General features: G+C 32.7%; 1 long non-coding RNA gene across 3 annotated transcripts; it reads right to left on the bottom strand.

Annotated features, from left to right (window-relative positions):
• Positions 1-55: 55 nt before the first annotated feature.
• LOC133197952 (uncharacterized) lies at positions 56-19259 on the bottom strand. Of its 3 annotated transcripts, none has more exons than XR_009722460.1 (8): positions 19209-19259; positions 10795-10891; positions 10169-10273; positions 1643-1826; positions 1340-1459; positions 1138-1236; positions 857-1039; positions 56-185 (listed from the first exon to the last, which is right to left on the bottom strand). It is a non-coding gene; the product is annotated as an uncharacterized LOC133197952 (long non-coding RNA). The 3 variants fall into 3 exon arrangements; XR_009722461.1 differs by lacking the exon at positions 19209-19259 and adding an exon at positions 13185-13316 and having other exon boundaries at positions 1340-1454; XR_009722459.1 differs by lacking the exon at positions 19209-19259 and adding an exon at positions 13185-13316.
• Positions 19260-20799: the final 1540 nt, after the last annotated feature.

The following is a 20799-nucleotide window of genomic DNA, read 5'->3' on the forward strand; positions in this document are numbered from 1 at the left end:
TTTAAGATTCTAAAAAAGAAATCATCATTTTAAGACTGTTCATTTTTATGGGGTTAACTTTTAATTTGTAACATCCAAACAACATCATAAATATAGATTACCATTCTCATTGACAACATCATGACTGCTGCTTTCATTTACAAATGATTGGTGTGATTCCTCATCCTGCTCAATTGCAAAAGACTCTGTCAAAACATTCAAATTAGATATTAAATTGGAAAATAACACTTTTCTTAAAAAGTAAGAATCAAATTTATGAATACAATAGGGGTTATCTATTTTTTTCTTTTTGCCTTTACTATGCATGCAAAGAAGAGTCCCATGGGCTACAACATTTCCCATGTAAAAGAAGCTTTTCTTAATGTTTATAAAGAGTTTTTCTCCTTAATTTTCTCATGCAAAATTGTGAACTCATATTATGACCCTATCCTAACTCTAAAGGGTCTCTGAATCCACTAACCCCCCCCCCCCCCCCCCCCCCCCCGCTTCCTTCCTCCCTTTGGCCATGATTTGAACAAAAAGGAAGCTACAAGAAGGTTTAAAAATACTTTTTGTGGTCCAGTTGTTCTTAAGAGGATTTGTAAAGATTTTAACCAGTACATAAAAATATGTATATATTTCAAGGTAAATCTTTGATCCCCTATTGTGGCCCCATCTACCTCAAAGGCCATTTTTTGAACAATTTAAAATCTTTATTACATCAGGAAGCTTTCACATAAATTTCAGCTCCTGACCAGTAAAGTGAGAGTAATATGGGCTTTGAGAAGAAAATACACATTATGGTTTAATTTGACCTCCAAATCTTTTTTCTAGTACCATAATAGTGTATGATACATTTATTAACTTGACAACATACCAATCTTCTCCTGGATTTTGTATGCTGGTGAGCACAGACTGTGCTCACAGTTTCCAGCAAAGTTATCAACTGTAACTCTAAACTCCCACTCTGAGTCCTGAGGAAGATCGGTGACAGTAAAGAGGGGTCAGTGCAGGGGTACTCATTTCTCTGTTCCCTTAAACCTCTCTTCTACAAGGTAGTCTACAAAGATAATCAATATTATCAACTGCTACAGTGTTTATGTGGTTTTGAACAGAGATCAACATTTCCCTTTTTTTATTCTACTTTTAAATTAGTACCTGTAATTTTACAACCACCATTATGTTTAGGTGGTTCCCATTTCAGATAAGTTATAGAATTGTTGACAGCCTCTGGTACACCAGGTGGCAAAACCTTGGCTAAAATAAAAGTTTAAAAACGTGAAAGAAAAAATAATTGAAAATAAAGTACAATATGGTAATTGTTTTTTAAAATGTTATAATTTTTTTCAAATATACTTACTGTATTTGGGCTTGGGAGTTATGGGACCAATCACATCACTAGACTCACTAATTTAAAAACCTTCAAGATTCTTGGCCTGTATGTGGAAGTTGTATTCCTTGTCCTTTTTTAATCCCTTTACTGATGAAAAAACTCTCAAATTCAAGTTTTGTAAACAAAACAAATTTCAAGAATCACTTTTGTAAAACATCTTTTCACAGTTTTCAGCCATAATATACTAATTACATGCAACAAAAGGACATGTAAATCCACTTACTAGTTCATAAGAAAGATACATGTGTCAACAAGTAATCAGTTACTCACCCTCATAAACACACTCATCTACTGGGTAGTCATTAGCCTGCCTCCAGTGGTGGGGTCTTCGTATTCTATGACATATCCTATAATCTTCTTAAAACCATCATTTCTTGGTTTGGTCCAAGAGAGAGATTGACAAAATCTTCATCAATGTCGAAAACACTTGGATGTCCAGGAGGATCACAACAAGCTGAGGGAAACATTTAATATTTTCAAAATTTTTCAACCCAGTTCATCATGCAAGCACAAAGACATTCTTTTAATTGTATACACCAATCAATGCTCAAATTTTAACATATCCCTTCATATTGAAACGAAGTCTTAAAGTTTGGAATTCATTTGATATCTAACAATTCATGTTCAACAGAATTATCACTTCACTTCAGCTTAGCTTCAGGGGAGAGATCAAAATTCATACACATCTACAAAAACTAATCAATCACCTGAAAATGAATTTCTTTGGCTACCACTTAAATATTTAGATGACTTGCAAAATAAAGTGGACAGACAGGACAGTATATATAGCTTGAACGAATAGGGATATACTAAAATACTTAACTAAATGTGCATTCTCAACCAAATTTGTGCACAGTGCACTATTTAAAGAATGTCCATACAAAGTAGTCAAAATACCAATCCCAAAGATCTTGAACTTAGCATTTTACAATTTTTTCCTCATAAAAATAGACGAATTCAAAATTTGATGAAAAATATTAATGCTCTCAAACTAGGAATAATTAACATTTTTAGTGGAATGGCTCTGTTCAATGGTACCAGTTATGGAAGAAAAAAATGCTGCTGTTTGTTCTTTATCACAGAATACATTGTATTTAAAAAAAAATCCATTTCTTTTTTATTTTAAACATTTTTTCCTTTATATTCCCACAAAAAACTTTAATCCACTATTGTTGTGCCACTCTACGGGTACCTCTAGGAACCATGATTGGGAAAAAAATTGTACAGCACTTTCTGAGGATAACAGCTAGGACATTAATATCACTAATCAATGTCCTGTTGTGACATACATTCCAATGAAAAACTTCAATCCTTCATTGTAGCCCTATCCTACCCCACTGTAGATGCACTTCATTTATTTATTTTTAATTACAAAAAGACAATTGAACAAACTACCATGTTATGACCGCATCTTATTATGACATTTTTTTTATATGTTGATGTAAAAAAAATATTGATTCCATACTGGTTCCACCTACCCCATTAAGTCAGATTTGAACATGCAAACTTGAATCTATACCATGTCAGGACACTTCCACATAAGTTTCAATGGTTTATAAAAAGGAGATTTTTATATGAATCAAATTTTCACTGTTTCATAGCTACTTCTCCTTGAAAAGTTGGTCACCATTCATTTAAACAAATTAAAATTGCTAAGTGGTTCTCCAGAAGTAAAATGCTCCTGAGCTTTTGAGTAGATTTTTGTCTTAACCTATATTTCCACTTTTGCATATTGTTTTAGTTCTTACAATAAATTTGGATTCTACAATACCAATTAAAATATATTCAATTAAAACTCCATGATTAAATTCCATACCAAAAGCATTAAGTGAGGAACTACTGTATGTGTACTTAAAAAAGCAGGCTTCATATTTTAGGGGGCCCTTGGCGCAGACAACAATGCCCTAATTCATGAATACCACTAAGAAATCATTTATAAATGCAATATATGGTACAGACATTTATAGCGCTAATTCATGATGTCGCCAACACCTCAAAACCCAGTGATTTCGCTAAATTTTGAATACACTATTTTATGGACACATACAGTATATTTTGTGGCGGAAGGTTTTTTTTTAGAAGAAAATGATCATTTCTTTCTCTTTCAAAGTATTTAAAGTATGCTAAGTTTGGATTCCTATTTTTCCATGCAGCCTACACACAGAGTTATTCTGAGCCATCAATTGTTTTATGCTGGTCCTAAATTATATATCAAATAAAATATCATGAATTCTATCATTATATTTGATAAGTATAGCAAATATATTGTGAAAATCCAGGAAAAAATAGCCGTAATTTAAATTAAGCTTAAAATTAGCACTATTTTGGTAATATCTAAAAATTAACATCACAGACCCCCACTTTTAATTTTCTTTTCTGAATATATAAAATACTTTTAACCATTCTTCTTAAATTCAGTAAAATGTCATTACTTTCAAGATATTTTATTGCTTGATAAATTTTTTAATGCCAGAAAAATATATTCTGAGTGCAAAAAGGTCAAATAATTGAACTTGCGAAGTAATTTGAAAATTTTTTGTTGTCACAAATTTTAATACACCTATATATTCAAGGTGAAATAAGACTGTGTTTGTTCCCATAATTTATTTGAAAAAAATATTGGAGGAAAAACTTTAAAAATTGATTTATGTGTAAGACGTATTTACAGTGCAAAAAAGTCAAACTAAATGCTCAATAGCGCCAAGAGAAGCACATTAACCCCTATTTTTTGTTTTGATTTTTAATTAAGCTAGGTGTGTAGATTCTAAAAATATACTTGATAAAAGATTCTCATTACTTTTGAATTTAAAAATTCAAAATTATGCTTTGTAAAGTAGAAATCTGGTGTCTGATTATAATCGATAACATTGAAACACTAGAAGATGATTCCAAACATTGATCGAAAATGAAAATAAACCAATGCAAGGAAACTCACAACATCTGTGTGATAAATGTATACAGACAGGGAAACTCACTACATGTGGGTAAATAATGCACTCTGGCAAGGAAACTCACTACATGTGTGTTAATAATGTACTCTGGCATGGAAACTCACTACATGTGTGTAAATAATGTACTCTGGCAAGGAAACTAATTACATGTGTGCAAATAATGTACTCTGGCAAGGAAACTCACTACATGTGTATGATAATTTTAAACAGATAAGGAAACTCACTACGTGTGTGTAAATAATATACTCTGGCAAGGAAACTCACTACATATGTGTAAATAATGTACTCTGGCAAGGAAACTCACTACATGAGTGTAAATAATTTACCCTGGCAAGGAAACTCACTACATGTGTGCAAATAATGTACTTTGGCAAGGAAACTCACTACATCTGTGTAAATAATGTACTCTGGCAAGGAAACTCACTACATGTGTGTGATAATTTTAAACAGACAAAGAAACTCACTACATCTGTGTAAATAATATACTCTGGCAAGGAAACTCACTACATATGTGTAAATAATGTACTCTGGCAAGGAAACTCACTACATGTGTGTGTAAATAATATACTCTGGGAAGGAAAATCACTACGTGTGCAATTATTGTCCTCTGACACGGAAATTCACTACATCTGCGTGATAAATTTTAAAGTTAAAGATAGAAACTCAAAACGTCGACACAAATACTGAGGTATGTGACTAATGCAGAGATTATTAGATACTGTACGTAGCATGAAAAAAATTGCTGGCTTCACATCAATGTTGCTGTGGAATGAAGGAAAAAAATATACATGTTTTGTCTTTGATGAAAAAAGAAAAAAAAAAATAAAAAAGATAGAAATAATGTTATATTGTAATATATTTCAATACAAAATTTAATATTGCAATGTATCCAAGGTATTGCAATAGGATTTTTAATTTGCAATACCTAGCACTTAACTATGAACACAATGAGTGATTTGGCAATGTTAAAACAAACTACATTTCCTTTGCAGTAAATTCATCATCAACTTGTTCCTACTATGGATAAATTATATATGGCTCAACTAGTATTATAAACAATGAAAGTATATCCCTGAATAGAAAATAGCAAAATTTATATTTTTTTCCCTAAAAATGTATGTCTGTAACATGAATATATTTCATTCAGAATGAAAGTAATAATAAAGAAATAATCCTTGAAATATTATGTTTTTTACGTTATGTCAAAAATCTTGACGCGAGCCCATTGCAGAGGTCTGAGAGAGGAACGAACGACTACTCTGCATAGGAGATTGGTAAACAGCAACCCCCCCCCCCCCCCCGCCAAACAAACAAACAAACAAACAAAACAAAAAACACGATATAATATCTAATCATAATATTTAACCTCCTGGGGTAGTGAACTCTATAAAACATGTTTAGTAGACTTATCTATAATGCATATCACAGAAGAAATATGGAATAAAAATAATCATCCCAAATTAAAAATACATGTATTAACCATTAGAGAGAATCTAGGTATGTCACTCCAGTTTGTTTACTTTGTACCCCATTGGTTTTTCTGAGTTGAAATCATGTTTTTATTTCAAAATGAAATGCCATTTCACATTCTTTTGACATATAATTCAGTCTGTCTTTAATTTGATGAAGCTTTTAAATTGGATTTGCATCTCATAAGAATCCTACAATTTATTCTCAAATACAAATCAATCAGTGTTTTGGAAAATCCTTAAGTAAAAGCAAGAGGCCACTCAATCTCATTCATAACAGTATGTCACTTCTTTTCATATCCATGCTCAATACATTTCACTCTGATTCTTATTCTTCATAATTTCAATACTTTGCCGATGCTTCATTGTGTTAGCAATGTATACCAGTTCTTCTTATTTTTATACTAATTCCAGTTCTTAACTACTGTAACATTATTTTTAAATTTGCAAATTAAATCTCTGTTACAAATATCAATTTAAATATTTTTGTTGTAGGCAACCAAGAATTCAAGTAATGTGAGAAAAACAAAATGCCAGTAATATGTCTTCAATTATGTCATAAAAATGACTCTGGCCATCCGAACCGAGCAGCATCCAATCTTATAATTATGTGTTGATACTTATAAGTGTTGTCAAATCGGACAATTTTTAGTAACCGGTTACTCGCTTACTTTTCCAATCAAGTAAACGGTTACACGGATGGATTTTTTTTTAGACCTTTAAACATCCTTGCTCATGGTATGTATTCAATAATAACTGTAATATATGTAACGTCATTACAATTTCCATGTTTAACATTTACATACTGGCCAATATCAAACGCAAATGCACTGTAGATGCATTTCATTTATTTATTTTTAATTACACAAAGACAAATTAAAGCTTCTAAGTGAATTTGTTCTTGAATATCATGTAATAGTTGGCAATTTTTGCGGATGTCCTAAATATAAACTTACTTTAGTTTCGTTTCTGTGTATGTTAATTTCATTTTACATATTTTACACCTTTCGGATTTAAATTCTTTTAAACATTTCGGAATCTATGCTTTTGATGGCTGTGGAGGCATCTTGTTTAAAATTAATCCTGTACTGCGGACTAGCACAGTATAAGTGAGGTAATTATAATTAACCCAGGTTTTCTACATTGTATACTGCTTGGCAATCAAAGCCATCGATTAGATAAACTGTGAAAACTAATTGTTATCAAAACAAATCGGTCATGTTTGTGAAACGCTAGATCAAGTCTAACGTTAAATAACGGTAAATAAGATGGTAGAGGTGTACATTCATTTCTGAACAAAATAACATTTCTTTTCTACTTTTGTCTATATATCCGAGTAACTGAATAGCAGTTTTACTATCTGATACTCGCATTGTTTGCCGATTAACCGGTTAACCACGTACTCGTTGACAACACTAGTAGAAATGGTTAAAATGGCATCACACAAAATAAAGATAAATTAATTATTCAAACAACAGGGAGTAATACAGTAAAACATGCTTACAATAGCAAAGAGCCGGGGACCAAAATATTTAATTCTTTATAAACATAAACTTTCCATTTACAACACTTCTAAATCTCTGTGGAAGGAAACCAGTTCAATGTAAGCATATAAAATCATTTTAAGCATGTTTGCTATAACAATGTTCTGGCTGATTGATTTGAAAATTTTATAAATGGTTCTTCAATGATGTGCACAATTTAGGAGACACTGCAACAAATGGAAGCTAGACCACTGCTCCTTGATGAAAATATATCCTTGTTCGTAACCTTATTATAAATCTAGCTTAATAGTCAGACTGGGTGAAGCTTATCTTTATGAAGTATTGATACTGATGGTGGCATTACATAAAATCAAAGGCCTGAAGGCCTGAGAGACGCATCGCACTGAAGGTAGAAAACTCAAATTTTTTTACTCAGAAAAATTCGACATACATCTTGAGGGAACGAAAAAAAATCAGGAATAAAAATAAAAATTAAAAATATCATTTCTTTGAGGTTAAAAAAAGATTTTGAGTCGTGGCATTTTTTTAGTCGGTCAGAAGAGGGCAAACAAACATTTTTTTAAAGATAGTCTGATATATCAATTATAATTCATTGATATTTAAATTAATCTATAATTGATTTTAATTATTCTTTTATTTTTTTTTATTCTTTCATTATAAACATAGTAGAAAGATGAAATAATGAATGAGAATTTAGAAATGAATGATTATTGAATAATTCTATATAATTTCATATCTGAATTTTTTCCGTTTCTTTCATTATGAGCATTTTTTTTTTAAATATCAATACTTTGTCTTAGACTAGTTTTATCAATCAAAATGACATAATACGTAAACCATAGTGGGATACATGAAATGTTCATATAATTCGGACTGAAAAAAAAAACAATCGGGAGTGGTATATGGTATACTATGAAACACGTTTCCTCTGATATTTTCGATAAAATTAACTCAAAAAGTCTATGTTTATACGGTATTAGTAAACCTATAAATTGAAATCCACTGTCATTGCAATTTTTTATCAGATATTTTATCATACTCAACTGACATTTTACCAAAAACCGATCATTTCACCGTTTCGTGTCACCCTTCCTCGTGGAATTTTTTTCCCAAAACAGTCTAGACGAACTCCAAAAACAGCTTTGCTTTTCCGGAAGTAAGAAATTGAGACTGAAAAAGACTCCGAAAATAGAGTCCGCGCATGCGCACACGCACAAAAAATAGTGATTTTTCGGCAAAAATGATGGGTCTACAAAAACTGTCTGTGCAAAGTTTTGGAAAGTATGGCAATTATGCCAGTACTCAGAAATGCTAAATAAAAGACTTTGAAAGAGATCGTATTTGTCAGATTTTTGATTTTATTTGCAAAAAAGGAAATATTTACTTTCAAAGTTGATGTTTGAAGTCAGGTCAATTACAGAGAAAATGATATGTTTGAGAAGTAAATATGCATAATAAAAGGGATATATATACAAAATGGGACAATACATATTGTAACTGTTAAAAACTTGACTGAATTTTACACATATATTAGCATTCCGGTATTTTTATTTGTGTACGACATCTGAATTGAACGCGTAAGTTCTTACCATGGTTATTTACCGATTTTTTTTATCACATACGAACAGATATTATTATGAAAACATTTTTAAAACTATTAGCTATCAAAATGAAATCTTTAAAAACCACTCTTCTAGAAATTAAGGTAACAACATGTCTTCTAAATATAAACCTGTGAATATCTCTGCTCCGTAGTGAAAAATGCGCATTTTCTAATTAAAATACATAAAAGCTGGGTGTCTTCAAAAACAAGTAAAAGCACCTAGATATCGTAGGAACAACATAAAATTTAAATCAAGGAGACAATAAATCAAATAAGAAAATAATTCTTACCGGCAGTATTGAATTCGATGTCGTATAATCCAATTTACTACTATGCAAGAGTTTGAAGCAATAAATAAGTCAATATCCACAAAATAATTTCATAAATATAATTATCCATTCAACAAAAATTAAAGTAAAGTCACAATGCACTAAATACAGCCATTATGCAGCCGTATATATGAAGAAAGCGAACGACAATCCATCGTTTGTTTACATCGGACGCCATTTTGCCGCAATGCATGATGGAGCCAAAGACTTCGTTTTCGGAGTTCACGCCGTTTTTAGAGTTCGTCTTGACTGCGAAAGGTGGCCCTTGTTGCAAAAATTTATTCAGTTGAACATCTTACTAATCGTTTCATCAAGTGAAAAAATAATGATATCCCTTCTATCTCTATAAAAACAACCATCTTGTTCCTACTGTTAGTGATGTTTTATAAAATAAAATTATTGTATATTTTTCTCAGATATTCATACAAGCAATGTCGTATTACAAGGCCTAATAATTTATGGCAAGAGCTGTTGCGATGTAAATAGATCTTACTCCGTGTAGCACATGTTTGTTTGTTGTTGTTTTCTCTCTTTCTCTATTTTTGTTTTGTTTTGTAATTGTTTCTTTTTTGTTATCTTTGTTGCTTTCAAAGTATAAACAACATATATATGTGAGATTTTATGTTATTTGGTATTTAAAATAGACAATGAATATCGCCAACTTGTCAATATACATTTGCTCTATTTTCAATTGCGTATTTAGAATCAATATTGTGGAGTCCTTTGTCGCCGCCGTAATTGAAAAGAAAGAAATGGGGGTCGACTGCAATGAGGCCACATCGCTGTTAGGGATGCGCCTCAAAAAATAGTTTGTGTCCAAAAACATGTGAATAAACATGATAAATATTAAATCCCTCTTTATGACATTATGATATCATGAAATTAGCTTAACAGCAGACTGGGTAGTGCAACTTGTTTAATTATATTTATATATATTACCTGAATTAATCTCATCATCATCATCACTGTCAAATGAATTTCCATTGAATTCCCAACTAAAAGGGTCCGATTCCACTTCCACATCTGAGCTAGCCATTTGGATGTCTAAAACATCAAAGCATTTAGATTCAACATCACCTTTTAAAAATTAAAACTGTCTTCAAACAAGAGGCCCATGGGCCAGGATGCTCACTTTGGTCAAATAGGTTCAATAAAAGACTTACTTATAGACACAAAATATTACAAAAAAATTTATCAATTCAGATTCTGAGATCTTATTTTCCAGGTATAAGTCTTCTGCTAAATGTGTCTTTGTGTGACATCATATTGTAACTAGGGGATTGCTCTAAAATCAGCCCCTGTATTTCCAATTTGTTTAAACATCATTTATGTTAAAAATTATACCAAAAATATTTTTTGAAAAAAAATATACAAACTTAAATTTAAATACAGATCAATCTGGATTTTAACTTTTTTGCACAAAACTATAAATTAAGAGCATATAAAATTATAATCATGTAATGAAAAAATATGAAATTCAAGCAATATTATCATTCTTTCTACATCCATCCACTTTACAAAACAAAACCACAGATGTTGAGAGTAAATTAATAATATAAACTTACTTTTATAGTCTGATATAAATTTGATCTCAAAACTTTTTTGGTCAAAGCCAGCCTGGCAGTAAAAATCTGCTTCTGACGAAGGTGACATTCGTCTTCTCTGAAAATAGATGTGATCAGGGAATACATAAGCTTTAATTCATAACATACTATATAAATGGTGCCTGTTTTGGAGGGTAACAAATGAAATTGACACCCTTTTGAAAACCATTGTTAACCTTTTGTTTTGTCATTGAAATGATCCCTCCTGAAATATTTTATCGACCAAATATTAGAAGATTTTTTTTAAATTTTAATCAATTCTTTGCCTGTAATCAAATGACCACCAAAACTTTTGTTGGATCTAAGGGAAAACAAGTTTCTTGGTTGACTAGTGATACTTTTTACAAAAAAGTTAACTGTTTATTGAGTTTTTTTAAGACATATAAACATAGGTAATCAAAGATTACAAAGCTCAATGAATGGTACATGTGTATCTATAAGTAAGGTAAAATCTTGTACCAATTTTGTGCGAGATCAATTATCAATGCAAGTTTGGTTAAAGTAGGACTTACAGTTGCATGGGAATAGACCTGCTCCAAAAACTTTAAACTTAAACTGTTTACTCATAAAGAAAATGTAGGTCAGTTCCAGCATCCATAGCATGTCTGGTAGTGTCCATCCCTAGTTTCGTCATCCATGCAAGTTTAGTCATAACATGTCATATAGTGATAGAGCTACTCCAAAGACATTACTCTGGTCACATATCTGAAAAATGTAGGTCAGATTCAGCATCAAAAGCAAGTCTTCTTGTGTCCATCTTTAGATACATCATTCTATGCTAGTTTGGTTCTGGTATGGCTAATAATTACTCATCTGAAAAATAAAGGTTAGATCCAGCATCCAAAGCAAGTCTGGTAGTGTCCATCCCTAGGTGCATCCTCCATGCAACTTTGGTTCAGGTAGGGCTTAGTTACTTGGAAATGCATAGACTTGCTCCAAAAACTTTAACCTGGTCACTCATCTAGAAAAATTTAGGTCAGATCCAGTATCTGAAGCAAGTCTAGTATTGTCCATCCCTAGATGCATCATCCATGTAAGTTGGATCCAGGTACGGCTTATAGTTACTTGGGAATGGACTTGCTCCTAAAACTTTAACCGGGATGCCGACACAAACGAAAATCAATAATTATGATTTGCCATCTAAATCACATGTTCAATTTCAAGTGTGATTTACAACATTTTCATAATTTTATTCGGTAAACAAATAAAAAAAAATTACAAATTCATTTTTAATGGACCCAAATTATAGCTTGTATAGCCACTGTATTAGTGTAAAATGTGCACTGTGCCATTTGGCTGACCCCACAAAATGCAAGAAAGCCTGATTTTCTAGTTTGTAAGTTCATTGCAGTCTGCACTCTTGGTATTCGTCATCGAAATTAAATGATATCCATGATGTATCATATAACAAGAGGCCCAAGGGCCTTAACGGTCACGTGAGTATAAAACAATAATCCATAGAGGATCCATAGAGTATAAAATAAACTGATAGAACCTTAATTTGTTGCCCAAAAGCAAGAATAATAGGATGATCATGATCTTCGAAATAATTAGTCTAATATTCAGTAACAACTCATAAATTAAGTTCTAATCTGTCCCCAATTTAGATTTTTTTCCTATAAGTTTTATTTTCTAATATGCCCCCACCCTACCCCCGAGGGTCATAATTTGGATAATCTTGAATCTACACTACTGTAAAACACTTTTTATTCACAAGAACTTTATTTTTGCGTAATTACGTGAGACAGTAAGCTCGTGAAAATTTCATTCTTACTTATCTTAGTATTCCTAAAGATTATATACAGCAAACACATTTCGTGAATATTCTGTTTGCTAATAAGGAGTCAGTGACTATCTCGTGAAAATGAAGTGTCCCGAAAATTTAGTGATCTACAGCACCTGAAGATGTTTCTGTATTAAAATGACTAATCATGGCTTTGTTGTTCTTGAGAAGAAAATTTTTAAATGATCTTTCATATATATTCCTAACTAAAATTTGATCACCTGTTGTGTCCCCTCCCTACCCCAGGGGGTCATGATTTGAACAAATTTGAATTTACATTACCCAAGGATGCTTCCATATAAATAAGACAAATCATGGCTTTGCTATTCTTGAGAAGAAGATTGTTAAAGATTTTTCCTATGTATTCATATGTAATCATAAATTGTGGCCCCACTCTATATTACCTGAGGATGCTTCCATGTAAATATAACAATCATGGCTTTGCTGTTCTTGAGAAAATAATTTTTTCAAGATTTTTCCTACGTATTCCAATGTAAAAATTTCATTCTTCATTATGGCCCCACCCTCCCCAGGGATCATCATTTTAAGAAATTTGAATCTACACTACCTGAAGATGTTTCTACATCAGTTTCATCTTTCTTGGCCCAGTGGTTCTGGAGAAGATTTTTCCAATGTATTCCCATGTAAAACTTTGATCTCCCATTGTGACCCGCCCTGCCCCCGGCAGGGGTGTGCAATTACCATTGCCCAAGCTCAGGGCTACCAATTTTAGAGGTTGGGCTATCATAAATCTATACTGCATTAGCCTGTCGCGAATTAACTTTGTTGTAAAATCATAATCTTTAATTCTTCTCAACATATATGTATTGTGTGTTGCTATCGCCAGTCGTTTCAGTGACTGTCACAATTATATTCAATAAAAATAGGGAGAAGTACCTGACAATAACATAGTGGAAACCATTATTTGTTTTATTTATTTCAACTTAAATTTTTTTTTTTTTAACCTTTTTGTTATACATGTATTGTTTTCGGTAGTTAATGGGCTAGTGATGATTGTCAACCTCGAGCTAGTAACTTTGTTACTTCCACTAGCCCAGGCTAGTAACTAATTTTTGTAATTGCACACCCCTGCCCAGGGGTCATGATATGAACAAACTTGAATCTACACTACCTGGGGATGTTTCCACATAAGTTTTATCTTTCTTGGCCCAGTGGTTCTGGAGAAGAAGAGTTTTAAAGATTTTTCCTATGTATTCCTATAATGTAAAACTTTGATCGTCCATTGTGGCCCCACCCTACCCCTGGGAGTTATGATTTTAACAAATTTGAGTCTACACTACCTGAGGATGTTTCCACATAAGTTTCATCTTACCTGGTCCAGTGGTTCTTGAGAAGAAGATTTTTAAAAGATGCCATTAATTTTTCACTAATTCTTAGTTATCTCCCCTTGGAAGACGGTGTGGCACTTCATTTGAACAAACTTGAATTACCTTTACCCAAGGATACTTTGTTGCAAGTTTGGTTGAAATTGGCCCGGTGGTTCTTGAGAAGAAGTTGAAAATGTAAAAAGTTTACACAAGACGCACACCCGCACGACGACGGATGAAAACAGATACATGTAGCAATAGGTCACCTGAGTGACTCAGGTGACCTAATAAAATCAGAGCCACCAATCAACATATTGACATCCACTGGCTAAGCAACAAACTTTTCCTCTGATGTGGTTCCTAACTCCAAAATATCAAGTCATTTTGCATGGCTGCACCACAGATTTATGAAATTGATGCATATGGAAAATATTACCTTAGGCCATTCCAAGTTTTTTCTATGTTTAGCATCCACCCATCTTTCAAATACTTCCCTACCTATTCGCAAAAAACACACAAACCAAAAAGTAAAACACAAGTCATTATAGCCATAAAAATGATGTCATTCAAAGAATATTATTCCATTAATCTATTTTTCTCGTAGAAATTTTTATTCTTCAGCAAAATCAAGGTATTAAATGCTTAAAATATTCCAAATATGGCATATTGTAGACAAATACTTAGAGAAATTGACAGAATTCAGTGAATCGACCAGAATAAACAATTTCAGGACTCCTGATTTTGTTTGTTTGTTTGTTTGTTTTTTTTTTGTTAAGGGATGTTAAAAAATCCAAGGCACACGCGGACGCTAAACATTGAAAAAACTTGGAATGGCCTTAAATGTACAATGAAATACCATACTAATAAATTCTAATTAATTATCTAGGCTCACTCTTTGATCTCTAAAAGTTGGCATTAAAAAATGATTTTGGTTTAAATATATTTTATTCTAAATACTTGCTGTAATAGATGACAAATCTCCATGAAGTTCTAAAAACAGAAAATTTATTTCCACATATCTGTTATCAAGGTGGCAGGGGATAATTTTTCTTTTCAATGCCAAACATGTGCCGAGGGGGTAGGCATATGCATGAGGTCAATAAAAACAGATCATAGTTTGGGGCAGTTTCTTGGGTGCTAATTAATTGCACTTCGTATATCTATAGCTCAAAAAATGTGTTAACGTATAACATGTAACCTACATATTAAAGTGCACATGTACCGAAAATGCACTTGGAGGTCTCCAAAGATTTTGGCTTGTTTTTCCAAGATTTGGGCTGCTGTCGCACCTATACAGCCCATCCCATTCCCGAGCGAGCAGGATAAAACACCCAGTATTTTGAGAACAATGCATGCCCTAATGAAAATTCACCAATTGATCTGGGGCCATTCACCTTCCCTCTGAGATGCACACCACTGCTTTTCAGCTGAATTTCCTCTGCAACTGACCAAATGTCTTAGTTTCGCATTTACAACTCTATATATGCTAAGCATCAGAGTGACACCTACATGATGCACATCATTTTTCTCAGCAAGCTCTGCTACACTGCACATGTACATGTATCCCATAATTATTCTATTCATTTTTCTACATAAAATATCACATCAATAAGGGGATATCTCAGTTTTTAAAGAAATTTGACAGCGCGTACTAATCTATAGTATGAAACTATCCCCTGCCACCCAATGTCATATGGCCATAGTCAAGTCGTACCCAAGGCAATTCAAATCTTAACATGTTAACATACAAACATATATGGTTTTGAGTTGACACAGATAAATGCTGTTTTTATTCTCACGGATCAAAAAGTTCCTTGATAAAATGGTTTGCTTAACGGATAAAAGTTATGTAATTGATCCTAAAAGTTTCCTTTTATTATATTTTGCTAGTTGTAAAGGGGTATATAATAAATTTATCATTATAACAGTAACTTGATCCTGAGACCCGTATTACGTCTCGTTGACAGGCGCGGATCATCAGATCAAACTCATTTGATCTGATGATCCGTGCATGTCAACTTGACATGATACGGCTCTTCGGATCAAGTTACAATTATAATTATTATGTTATTTTTCTACATCCTCTTTAGGTCCGAATATCGGCCCTTTCCACTCTCAAAAATTACCGATTTTTTCCCAATATCTATTGCTTTTTTCCCAAAACAAAACCGATGTTGTTTTTGTTATATTGAATTTTTTACGTACGACTTATCTAAAATGGAACGCTATTGTTCTCGGTCATTCAGACTCTTAAAATAATAGTAAGAAACAGCAGATTACGTCGTGCGTTTACAAGACTTAGAAAAACACATGGTCATGTCAAACCTGTTGTATAAATACATCTTAAGAAAGTGTAATGTGCATGTGAACCGGCAAAACGTAGCTCTATTTGTAAATCCAAGTACTAGTAACTCTACAGTAAGCATCCCTGATTCCATAAAAATCAAACTGTTTCTACATCCGGCAGATGCAACTAGTATTGCAGAGAAATGGCAGCATTATGATTAGCTAGGGTCATAAAAAAGCTTTAATAATTAGTTTGAAAAAAAAAATGATTTGTCATTTATCATGTCAGATTAGTCTATCTTCAATGGCTATTACGAGAGAGATTTTCTCTTATGTCTACCATTATGGCCAAAAAAAAAAATGGAAATATAGGTTGGTCACAATTAATGACAACTTTCAAAGATTAAAAAAAGGGTTAAGAATTTAGAACTGTGTCTAATTTGTTACTTTTTAGCAAATATTGAATAAATGATGTTACATTTACTTATATACCAGTATTTCATTTTACCTGCCAATTAAGGTTACATTTCAATCTTTTTGATTTTTCCCAATTTGATACAAATGTCGATGATTTTTCCCAATTGTAAAGGCCCAGGCCCCTTTTAAAAAATGTAGAAAAATCACTGTTATATATATATATACTGGCCTCTGTTCTTCTTTCAGAAAATATCATAGGCTCAATTTCGTTGAGTCAATAATTTGGAATATCCCATAATTATCTCTTAATTTGAATCACTTAAACATGTTAAATCAACACATGCTTCTGATCGGCCGAGAATTGCAAAATTTGGTGGTAATTTGCTTTACATTTAGATTATTTTACAACATATACTTTAAAATTTATTAAATATCCATTCCAATAAACAAAAAGAACAGATTACATTTATCGGAAAACAATTTTTTTACTGAGAATAAACATAGTTTGAAAAACTTGTAGTGTTTTGTTACAATTCCAGGAAATGCAGACATGGCTCTTCTTTATAGTAAAATTCTGCGCCAGATTTTCATTTTGCTCAGTAAAAGTTCACTTCAATTATAATGCCCTGTTCACACCGAGAGTTTAATTCGAATTAAACATAAGTTACTGCGAATTAAATTTGAATCGCATTCGCACAGGGAATTTAATGCGAATTAGTTTAATTCAAATTAATTAAGTGCACATTAAATTACTTCGCATTAGCTCTGTGTGAACGCTAAGCGAAGCTAATTCGAATTAAATTTTGACGCATGCGTAATGGCACAATTAAGTCACATGCCACATGTCTGTGGACAGATATGGATACTTATGCTATTTTTTAGTGGAAAACAAAGAAAAATTATGTTAATCACTGAAATGTGCATAGAGACTATGACAGAATGTAATATGGGTTTGCTGCGCATAAGGCGACATGATTTGAAAATGACATCATAATAGCCTTACTGAATAGCCTTACTGTAGAAATAAAATTTTAATTCCCATTAGTTTACTTCGCATTAGCTGTAGTGTGAACACAATTTAATTTGCATTATTTTAATTCACATTATTTACTTCGCATTAATTTACTGCGAATTAAACTCTCCGTGTGAACAGGGCATAACAATTTAATGCATGTTACTGTCAATCAAAAATTGTTTTAATCAGTAAATCATGATACAAAAACTAACATAACTTGCAGAAGTCAGCATAAACAACTTCACTAGCGAATCAAGATCCCATTCAAAAAACATTGGTAATGTAATGCAATATCATGCACTCAAGTGTATAATATATAATTTTCTTATCGGTATTGTAAAACAATTGATACCCCATATGAGTTCCACATGGTGAAAAGAAGGACCCTTGACTTGACCGACTTGCTAACCAGACATGACCTCGGCCACTACGTGGCCTTGGTCAGGTTAATTAGAATAATCTAACTGTGTCTTGGGACAGGCCCTCACTATAGTTAGAATCCCTCCCATATACCAATAATATAGCAGAAAATTGCAGAATCGCTCTGAAATGATTTTGGAGAAAATTAATGAAGTTGCATTGAAAATAACAGTCAAATTAATCATAAAAAACCTTTTGAGACTGTAAATACCTTTCATCTAAAAATTTAATCCATATAATGGAAGAATTCAACACTTTTTCACCAACATTTTTTACTCGTTTCAAATTTACACAAGATGTTGACATTCAGAACTCTCGGGATATTTCATAGTAAATGCACAAAGTTAGAGTTATCTCCCGTATTTTCTTTGCTACATGGACAATACACAGAATGCATTCTATCGTTAAACAGGGTCCGTAGGACATTTATCATTTTAATGATAGAACATTCTATCTATGGTCAGGTCAGTTCACCTCGTAGACCAAATCTTGGGTCCGTATTTCACCATGTTGACCTCAGAAGAGGTAATAAATTGTTAATATTGTTAAGTTATGAGTTGTCATCAATTTATATAGGGGAGTCAGCTTGTAACAATTCTCCTGGTTACGAGTTGAATTTTGTCGTTTCATTAATATGAGTTGACCTATTGGGTTTGATCTAATCTACTCAACATGCTAGAGGTTCACGGCGATATACTTTTGACTTGGCGCTCCGAGGTATATAAGGAGCGTAGGGACGTTTAACCGAGGCTCTCATTTGTAGGAGGAGATCTGACCTAGATACGATCATACGAGGCTGGTTACGAGTTGACCAAAAACCCTTAAACAGACACTGTAACTTTTCTGTGTTTAATGTTTCCCAATCCCAAACAGGGATAGACTGTAATGCAGGCCCAACTGTGTTCATTGTACGTGTATAAAAAATGAATAAAACGGGCACTATAAAGATTATCGTTCCGAAAAATTGACACATACAACTGACCTAGTTCGAATTTTCTCAACTAAGACTAAGTGACAACTTTCCAAAGTTCACAGTACATACGATGAACTTCAAGCATCTTCTAAATTTCCATCTTCAAAAGTAACAAGAGAAGATTTTTATACTTTAAAGCTTACAAATACTTACAAAACTGTCTTTCATACGCAATGCAGTCTCAGTGATCAGTTCATGTTCATGTTTGTAGGGTGTTACCTTCGCTTAACTGGTTCTTGTGAACTTCCGGTAACCAGCACATTTCTGAAAAGTGAAAATCTTGTAATCTGGTAATATGCAGGCAATATTTATGACTTTTAGAGTGGGACAGTTGCAAAGTATGATGGCAAAGGTACCTATTTTGGCCATTTTAGGGTGGGACAAGTCATTTTAACAACAAAAGACCCTACATACATAATCTATATAACTCAGTAACTGTAGGGCAGTGGCGGATCCAGAAGGGTGTCTAAAGATTAAGGGCCTGGGACACAAATTATAAATGCAATATTTAGCAACAACAAAATAAAAATTTCTTAATCTTTATACGAATAATTTTGGTTATAACAGGGGAGTTGGCGCCCCCCCCCCCCCCCCCGAAGCCCCTCCTAATAAAGGTCCCTGATTTTATTATGAATTGAGAAAAGACTCATGAATACATGTAGTTATTCAAATCCATGAAATAAACCCTCAAATCACAGGTTCCTCCTAGTTTTTGGACAATTTAGACCTGGCCTTCAGTGCAAAACTGTCAAATTAATCAATATAATCAAATTATCAGCAAATTAATTAATCAATTTAGATTTAGAAAGTATGCTACATTTAAGATTTAGACAGTATGTTAGAAGCATATAATATACTTTTAGTCAAGAGTGTACGGGGATTTACCCTGGATTGTATTCCATACACCTTGAGGCTGAATCAAGGGTGTAGGGGATTTACTCTGTGTTGTATTCCATACATGTGTGCAGAAGGCCCCAGTGCTTTTTAACTATAATGCCTTGTGACATCACAATATTTTACCTTCAGCTCAAGCTGTACATAGTACATGTATACTAAATTACACCAGCTGGCTTGCTATACAAACAAATCTTGTATTACAAGTTAGCTTGCTGCTTCAGCCTCTGAGGATGTATAGAATACAATTTACCAGAGGAAAATCTCTTTACATCCTTGATTGAATTGCAGTGGATATATCCCTGCTAGAATTACAAGAAAAACAATCCAATGCATGTCATATTTCCTTAGAAATAAAAAATGTCATGGTCAAGTAAGATTTTATACAACTTTCAAACATTTTCAGGTTGCATGATATCCAAAATCATGCACGTTTAAAATTCCCAAAATTATTTCATTTAGAAAAGGAAATCACCAAATATTTTGCAACTGAATGGAGTCTATACCCTTCAAGTAGTAGCCATCTATATCACAGCCTCAACATGGCTGATGAAGGAGAAATTTAAAGGTCATATTATATTGTATATATGTACAGGGGTATTTATGAACTTTAATTTACTTTGATTTAATTTTCATACAAAATGAGGACGGGAAATATATTCTTTCACTGCAGTGGAAGGTATGAGACCAATTTATTTAAGACTTTATAAATCTATGTTTATGCACTGGTCCCACTCTGGTGAATAATATTGCCTAGTCTCTTATTCATGGACTATAAATTTGTGGAAACTTGAATGTAATTGATATTGCAATTCAAATTATCCTAGTAATTAAGAATACGAAGCCAAAT

Source organism: Saccostrea echinata, unplaced genomic scaffold (assembly GCF_033153115.1).
Source record: "Saccostrea echinata isolate AGI-Se365-2 ecotype Australia unplaced genomic scaffold, CSIRO_AGI_Sech_v1 ptg000032l, whole genome shotgun sequence".
In the NCBI taxonomy this organism is placed as follows: Eukaryota; Metazoa; Mollusca; class Bivalvia; order Ostreida; family Ostreidae; genus Saccostrea; species Saccostrea echinata.